This window comes from Austrofundulus limnaeus, unplaced genomic scaffold, assembly GCF_001266775.1.
Source record: "Austrofundulus limnaeus strain Quisiro unplaced genomic scaffold, Austrofundulus_limnaeus-1.0 Scaffold392, whole genome shotgun sequence".
NCBI classification, from domain to species: domain Eukaryota; kingdom Metazoa; phylum Chordata; class Actinopteri; order Cyprinodontiformes; family Rivulidae; genus Austrofundulus; species Austrofundulus limnaeus.
The window spans coordinates 541,474-548,257 of NW_013952794.1; positions in this window are offsets into that span (position 1 = coordinate 541,474).

A 6,784-nucleotide genomic window follows, 5' to 3' on the forward strand; every position below is an offset into this window, starting at 1 on the left:
GACTACAAGGTTGTTTCTGTTCAAAATTTTTCTAAGTTTTTGGGTACTCAAGAAACTACATACAGCAGCTTTAAATGAATGCTCTTATAATTTGCTTATTAAAATTATAAAAATTATAAAAAAACTACTTTTGTCAGCTTCCTAATTTTATTCACATATTATATGGACTCAATTAATTTCTTCACTAATCAAAAGGCACAAAAACATTTAATGACTTGTTCTAATTTTGGAGTCCGTGATTTTATTGTGACTTTTATCTTTTTTGTTTTAAAGCATATTTTTATAGCCTAAATTTTTCATGTCTATTGAACATGAAATTAGAAACTAAATCATGTCCCTTATTGGTTCAATATGGGATGCAAGATTTATTGACCAAATAAAGGATGATACTGTTTTTTTTACTGGACAGGTGGTTATTTAATTAACAGTTTGCAATTTCATGTTGCCCCCCATCCTGAACAAGCAGAGGGTGATGGGTGACAATGGAGAGGAATGACTCCCTTGCAACAAGAATAAACTCTAAGCAGAACCAGAACCCCAGTGGGAAGCCATCTGCCTCGACCAACTAGAGGTTCTGACACCAGTATATGGTAATGTTTAATTCTGATTATTATTTAGGAGAAGATGAATGCATAGTTTTTAAAATGAAGTCCATTTTGTTTCCTGCTGGGTAAAATACATTAATGTTCTAATATAACACTATTATATTGGAGTCATTAAGTCATTTAATTAAGTTCAATGATGCATTTCTTCTCCGCCTGTTATGTTCATTCACACCAAGCATTCATTGGTTAACATTTTATTCCAATGTGACCCTGAGCTTTCTGAATGATCCCTCCATATATGCTGCACACAAAAAGACCTGTAATTACCTTCCACTTAGTAAACACACATTTGTATTTAATGTGTGTTTATCACAGTGGCATTGAAGAGTGTTGCACGCAGGGTGGTTAATGTGCCTTGCTGTGTGAAACAGCAGATAAAGGCCCAAAAACGGATGAGGAGATCAGATTCAACCAGGCACTTCAATAACCATATTTACTAGTGTCATTCTGAGATCCATGCTGACYTGAGTTCCACAGGGGGTGAAGAACAGAAAAATGGGCTGGATTTTTCTTTCTTTTATGTTTGCTTCAAATGTGACCATTCAGCCAACTTAAGTAACATGTTTTGGCTTACAATAAACATACCATGTAATAAAGTAAAAACCTACAATTTATTTTAGTGCTAATGTACACTTAAAAATAAGAACTGTAAGAAAGAAGAATGTCCTCAAGCTTTTTTTTCTGTGTGCCACAAGTTACATAAGTTATGCTAAAATGGAAAGCAAATTAAGTAAACGCCATGGGAAACAAGAATGGAAACCGGTTTGCTTACTTCTTCAGAACAGACAAATATAGAACTCCCAAGAACTTCCAACTGCTGCTTTTTATTGCTACTTTTTTTGTGAACATCAGTATAGAAATAGCAGGATAATAGCTTCTGTTTAATCTTCAGTGTGACTTTGGAATAAATAAAGGAATAAATAATGAAATGAACAACTAAAGATTTTTTCCATGGTTTTATAAAATTCAAATATGGATACTTTATTTCTGAAAAAAAGAAAAATATAAAGAAATATATGGAACATTTTAAGTTTTTACAATACATGAGATGTAAAAAAATAATCTATATCAAATCAATATTAATAGTAACACTTTTGTGTCACGAGCAACAGAAAGAAAAATGGATTGGAGAGTTGAAACAAAAAAAAATGTCATACAACAAGAACAAGGGTCAAGCAATGGTATACAGGCACAACGTATGTTGACACAACTGTTATCCAAGTCTATCTAATCAGCTAGTTGTTGTTGTTTTTTATGTCAGCAGTAAGGTTCAGAATGATGTGTTATGTAGTAAAATCAGTTCACACTCCAAACCAAAATGTGTCCTTTTATAAAATCCTCTCTGCTCCATCCTTGTCAATGTTTTGTGCAATTCACTGCATTCAAATTAAAATAAAAAAGCAATTGCTATGTCTGACAAAATGTCAAACTAAAGAGATTATATTAAGTATATACTTAAAAATGTATTTTTCAAAACATACTGAATCATTCCTAATCAAGAGATAGAAGGTCACACTGATCCAGAGGACCAGGGAARGATGCAACCTGCAATTGACCACCACCACTAAACTATATGATCACTCATAACAGAAGTCGTCTTCTGGATGTGTTGTTCTGGAGTCATCTATTGAAACTTCTGATGACTCACATCTTGGTTTTCTAGTAATAATAATAAAGAAAACAATGAGTTATAATTTTAAAACTGTGATTTCACTGAAGGGATTTGAAGAGAACTGAGAAACAGARTGGTTTCTTTAGCACACTCTCATGATGAGTCAAATCAAACGCTTTACAACACAAAAACATAAAAGCTGTGAATAAAAAAAATAACAACCGTAGGAGGTGATTTCTGTGGCATTTGGGGCTATTAAGCTCAAAGTGAGCTGTAAAAAAATAATAACATTTAAATTTATGCTCAAAAGGCTTTTTTTTAAATATTCTGACTTTTGGATCTCATCACAAATGTATGTACWGCAATATAAAATTTTCCTGAAACCTAGAAAACACAGGCACACTAAAAGGAAATGCACTTGTCCAAAGGAAACTACTTCTACTTACACTATTTTTAAAGCATCAGTCTAGTATGCAACAATCACCAACATAGTATTTCCAGAAGGTATGTGCATGTGTCATTACTTTCAGAGAAGCACAACTTACGCAAGTAGAACATGAGTCATTCTTACAAATAAATAAATAAATAAATAAATAAATAAATAAATAAATAAATAAATAAATAAACCAGTTACTCAGAAACTCAAAGTTTACAGCTTTTCTTTTCTTTTTTTATTTTCTTGATAAGCTTTGGAAAAATCTTTCAAAGAATAATAATTGCCATCTGATTCTAACCTACTTCATTTAAGCCTAACTGCTCTAAAAAGGCTTTTTATTTTTTCTGTACTTACTCTGTACAAAGAGACAGAGGAAACAAAGAAAGTGAGRGTACAGACAGTTAACTTACAAGAAAAATATATTAATCTGCTTGAAATGTCATGTTTATCTGAAGATTTATCTTTCCTTAGCGAGACAATGATTTATATAAAAATTCATAACCTTTACCTATTTTACAAAGCTCTTATTGTTTTGGCTCTGTTCAGACCTATAAAGTGTATTAATAGTCTTGTCTCACTTGCTTAGACTATAGAACACAGACACAGACCAACCTWCAACTCAAATATGGTTAAAAGATTGAAAATAACATTTTGATTCTTAGTTCAGAGCAATGAAAAACCATTTAAACCTTGTTCTTGAGCCCTCACCCTCTCCCGACTTGTCCTGTTTTGTTGTTCCTCATGTTTAGCTTTTCATTTGTGATTCCTCATACACAATTCCTTCACTACCCCTATTCACATAAAAAAATAAAATAATTCTAAAAAAAATTGTTTTTACAGCACTAATCAAGGAGGAATTGTAAGTCATCACCAAACCCAAAGATGTACAAACTGAACCAAATGTCAACAGATGTGCGTGGGTGAATGTCTGTAAGTGTAAAGCGCTTTGAGTGTCCTGGATGGATATAAAGGCTCCATATAAGTACAGTCCATTTACCATTTACATCCAGACAGCTTAACTGACAGCTCCTTCAACATACTCAGTTCAAAGCCCAAAACACAATCAATATATCGGAATTCCAAAAGTCATATAATACCTTAGTTGTTAACTGATCGTATCAGTATATTTATTTATTTTCTGAGCAGAAAATGRCACCTGTTATAGAAGGGCTGCCAAGATGTTCCTGAGGTGCTCCACAAAGTCTGTCAGTCATCTTGATTTCTGCATTTACCCTATCAAACCAGTAGGTGCAGTGTACAGAAAGTCACAGGAAAGTCTTCCAGTCTTAATTTACGCCTAGGCTTCATTTGCTGGATATTCGGCCCCTGTGCTGTTGACCTGCAGTAACTCTGGGCCCCGGAGCAATTTAGRTGAATAGCCCTGAACTACTGTTTCCAACTTCAATATCAAAAATAAATGAAAATATTTTAAATAAAAKTTATGTTTTAAGTATTACTGGAACTAATTAACAGATTGGGTTCCTTACATGGGGTCAGACATTATATCAATTATTATTATTAATTTTCCAATTGCTTACTTTGAATAAATGTTCAAATCATTCAGTACTTCAACATAAATCAAAGAGATTACAAAAATACAGTTTTATAATGCTGGCATTCCGTTTCTGTATTAATAGTCTTGTCTTGTTTAGAAATGACAATTCAGAAAGTGTGAACCAATATTTGATATTTTTTCCAAACTATTCTTAGAATATGTTTTACTTTGCCAATGTTGGCGTTTTACTATTGCACAAGCTTACTGATTAAAACTTCACCCGTCACAATCGGCAGGTGTTTTCATCCACCACCTGTCAAAGCAGGAATAAAAACTTTAGTGTGTTGACAAATACCAGATGTTTCCTTTAATTATGCTACAAAGTTTTTAGAAATCTGTCTTTTCATAAATCTGTAAGCCTACAGGTTCAGCTCAGCCCACTTTCTGTACAAGTTTTGGTTTTCCTTCCTCTCTGATTTACATTTACTTGTTGTCATGTTTCTGATATGTTGTCATTCTCTCCAGTCAAGGTGGAAGCTGACAATAATACAGAAAACTTAATGTAAATGTTTTAGTCACTCGGTTCTTTCTAAAATCTGATACCTCCGATTTTTTATTTTATTTAACAACCCACCGCCAAAAGGCAAAGGTAGACAACAAGGTTGTTGCTTGAGTCTGTGTATATTGTAGCATTTGTTAACATGTAAGGCTCATTATTTTAGAAAATATACTACCTTGTGAGGACCCACTGCATGTTATGGCACCCAAAGTCCAGACCTCATAAATAGACTCAAAAGTCATTTTTGGGTGGCGGGTTAGGTTTAGGACTAAGTTGTGAATTGAGGGGAGGTTAGGGTCTGAGACTATAGAAATGAATGAAAACTGAATGAAAGTCAATGGAAAGTCCATATGAGGATAGAAAGACATAGGCTATTGTGTGGAAATAACTGGATGTCCACTTACAACTAAATATTTTTTTTGGGTTGATTCAAGATGGGGTGGGGGCAGTTGTGGCAGAAAGGTTGGGGGAGTTGTCCTGTCGGCTGGTTCGATCCCCCGTTCCAGCTTGGGCAAGACACTTCACCCCCAACACCTCTGATGTGTGTCCCATCATTGTATGAATGTGATTTAAAGCACTGATTACTCTCTGTAGATGATTTGTACATGTTAGCTTTATAGAGACCTAATAGAGTGCTGAGTGAATGGGTAAATAAGGGCACAGATTGCTGTGTGAAGTACTTTGAGTATTCTGGTTGGATAGAAAGGCGCTACATACAGTGGTTTGCAAAAGTATTCATACCCCTTGAACTTTTCCATATTTTGTCACATTACAACCACAAACATAAATATATTTCACTGGAATTTAATGTGAAAGACCAACACAAAGTGGTATACAATTGTGAAGTGGAAGCAAAATTTTACATGAATCAAAACATTTTTTACAAATAAAAAACTGAAAAGTGCGATGTGCAAAATTATTCAGCCCCCCTGAGTCAATACTTTGTGGAGCCACCTTTTGCTGCAATTACAGCTGCAAGTCTTTTAGGGTATGTCTCCACCAGCTTTGCACATCTAGTGACTGCAATTCTTGCCCATTCCTCCTTGCAAAACAGCTCAAGCTCAGTCAGATTGGATGGAGAGCGTTTGTGAACAGCAGTTTTGAGATCTTGCCACAAATTCTCAATTGGGTTTAGGTCTGGACTTTGACTGGGCCATTCTAACACATGAATATTCTTTTTTTTAAACCACTCCATTGTAGCTTTGGCTTTATGTTTAGGGTCGTTGTCCTGCTGGAAGGTGAACCTCCGCCCCCAGAGCATGATGCTGCCACCACCATATTTGACAGTGGGGATGGTGTTTTCAGAGTGATGTGCAGTGTTCTTTCTCCGCCACACATAGCGTTTTGCATTGTGGCCAAAAAGTTCAATTTTGGTCTCGTCTGACCAAAGCACCTTCTTCCACATGTTTGCTGTGTCCTCAACATGGCTTCTGGCAAACTGCAAACGGGACTTCTTATGGTTTTCTTTTAACAATGGCTTTCTCCTTGCCACTCTTCCATAAAGACCACATTTGTGTAGTGCACGACTAATTGTTGTCCTGTGGACAGTTTCCCCCACCTGAGCTGTGGCTCTCTGCATTTCATCCAGAGTCACCATGGGCCTCTTGGCTGCCTCTCTGATCAGTGATCTCCTTGTTCGGCCTGTAAGTTTAGGTGGACGGCCTTGTCTTGGCAGGTTTACTGTGGTGCCATACTCTTTCCATTTCCGGATGATGGATTAAACAGTGCTCCGTGAGATGTTCAAAGCTTGGGAAATCTTTTTATAACCTAAGCCTGCTTTAAACTTCTCCAAAACCATATTCCTAACCTGTCTGGTGTGTTCTTTGGACTTCATGATGCTGTTTGCTCCCCAATATTCTCTTAACCAACATCTGAGGCCGTCACGGAGCAGCTGTATTTGTACTGAGATTAGATTACACACAGGTGGACCCTTTTGAGTCATTAGCAGTCATCAGGCAACTTCTGAATGCAATTGGTTGCACTCAGGGAAAAGGGGGCTGAATACTTTTGCACGTCGCACTTTTCAGTTTTTTATTTGTAAAAAATGTTTTGATTCATGTAAAATTTTGCTTCCACT